A 2,500-nucleotide genomic window follows, 5' to 3' on the forward strand; every position below is an offset into this window, starting at 1 on the left:
ATGGCCTCCAAATGTCCCCAAATGAATACCATGAAATTCTTGGTGCACGAAAGTTTTGAGTTCGGAGGGTTTTGCACATGGCCAAGTTGGTCGGTGCACCGCGGCATAGCTAGATGGCTTGTGTGGAGTTTTGTGAAAAAATGAAATTCGTGGTTTTTGAGATGTGAGGGTTGGAATGGCCTCCAAATGTCCCCAAATGAATACCATGAAATTCTTGGTGCACGAAAGTTTTGAGTTCGGAGGGTTTTGCACATGGCCAAGGTTGGCGGTGCACCGCGGCATAGCTAAATGGCTTGGTGGGGAGTTTTGTGAAAAAATGAAATTCGTGGTTTTTGAGATGTGAGGGTTGGAATGGCCTCCAAATGCCCCCAAATGAATACCATGAAATTCTTGGTGCACGAAAGTTTTGAGTTCGGAGGGTTTTGCACATGGCCAAGGTTGGCGGTGCACCACGGCATAGCTAGATGGCTTGGTGGGGAGATTTGTGAAAAAATGAAATTCGTGGTTTTTGAGATGTGAGGGTTGGAAAGGCCTCCAAATGCCCCCAAATGAGTACTGTAAAAGTGTTGGTGCACAAAAGTTTTGAATTGGATGCATTTTGCACTTGGCCAAGTTGGTCGGTGCACCGCGACTAGATAGGTTGGTGCCAAAATTTGTCAAATTTAAGACCTTGGCCAAACTGAATGAAATTTTGTGGGGAGGTTCCTGATATTGTTTAGTGGTGGACTGGAAAAAATGAGGTCGAAATTCGAAGTCTACATGTGCTTTTCTATTTTTCCCGATTTTACACATACCCGGTAAGTAAAAAAAATAAAAAAAATAGTTCCCCTTCGAGAAAAATTATGAAATTTGGTGAGCAAGGAGATACCATTATTCTACGAATTACTGCAAAAAATCGCATCAAAATTCGAAGTATAGCCCGAGATATGGACTTATGTCTGCTCAAAAAAAGTGTATCTACTTGTACAATTTTGCCTTTTGCATATTAACCTCTTATAGGGGGGGAGTGCTCCTTGAGCCGGCCAGCTCCACACTGGCAGGTTTTAAAGGGAGCTTGATGAGGCCTCCCCCCTCACGTGGTGCGTGCGTTAGCATGTTTATCATGGCACAACTAGCCTCTTCATAGTTGTTGAGCTTTATTAATACCAACACACGGTCGTCACTGATCGTTGGTTAGCTCGGCAGCTAGTCCCTCGGATATTGTGGAAAGTTATTTTCATGCCTAGCGATGCTTGACCCTGCGTCACTTGATGTTTCCATTTGCTTGCTTGCCCATGGTAGGTGGGGGGTGGACCGTCTTGTGGTGTGGTGTCTTGCGAACGTGAGGGTGTGTGAGTTGTAATCGAGATGCACTTGCTGGCTGGCTCCATGCCTTGCGTATCGAACGGTCAAGCATGCATCTCTTCCATTTTCACCCGTTGCCTTGGGTGATATTGGTTGATCAGTCCCTGTGTTGCCTACCCACTAGACGGTACTTCTGTGGTTGCTTCGAATTCTATCTTTCCATCACGAAGAGGTGTTGGAGGATCCTAATGTCACGCACGTGTTCCATCTAGTGAAACATCTCAGTGATGCACGTGTTGTGGCTAGTTCTTTTGGATGCGGTGCATTATATGAACTCGGGTTTACTTTAGCGACCCAGTCAACATAATTCGGTTGTGTCCCTTGATTGAGACGTTGTCCTTGAACTTGTTGTGAACAATATCGTTCTTCCACAACCCGTCGTCTTGAGTGCGATGGAAGGCAAATAAGATGTGCTTTGGCATGTCATGCACGTACTCGATTGCGGGAAGTGTGAGAAAGTGTTGTTGACAACCCGTGGGAAATGGAATGTGGCAAATCGTGATGAGCTCTTCGTGGATCTGCGAAGAAGACGACCTTTAGGCCTGTTGGAAACGAGGGAGGCGATGTTGAACTGCGAAGAAGATGGACTTTTGGGTTGTTTGAATCAATGGGAGGCCACGCGAGAACTCCGAATACTATGGACTCTTGGGTTGTTGGAAGCAACGGGAGGCCCCGCTAGAACTCCGAATACTACGGACTCTTGGGTTGTTGGAAGCAAGGGGAGGCCCCGCTAGAACTCCGAATACTATGGACTCTTGGGTTGTTGGAAGCAAGGGGAGGCCCCGCTAGAACTCCGAATACTATGGACTCTTGGGTTGTTGGCAACGACAACTTGGGGGGATGACACTGGAAAAGAGTGAACTAGGCCAAACTGCGAACAAGGCAACTTGGGGGGATGACACTGGAAAAGAGTGAACTAGGCCAAACTGCGAACAAGGCAACTTGGGGGGATGATGCTGGAAAAGAGTGAACTAGACCGAACTGCGAACAAGGCAACTTGGGGGGATGACGCTGGAAAAGAGTGAACTAGGCCGAACTGCGAACAAGACAACTTGGGGGGATGATGCTGGAAAAGAGTGAACTAGGCCGAACTGCGCCCAAGGCAACTTGGGGGGATGACGCTGGAAAAGAGTGAACTTGGCCAAACTGCGAGGAG

Source organism: Vigna unguiculata, unplaced genomic scaffold, assembly GCF_037176805.1.
Source record: "Vigna unguiculata cultivar grain cowpea cultivar isolate G323 ecotype 2 unplaced genomic scaffold, ASM3717680v1 ptg000030l, whole genome shotgun sequence".
NCBI classification, from domain to species: Eukaryota; Viridiplantae; Streptophyta; class Magnoliopsida; order Fabales; family Fabaceae; genus Vigna; species Vigna unguiculata.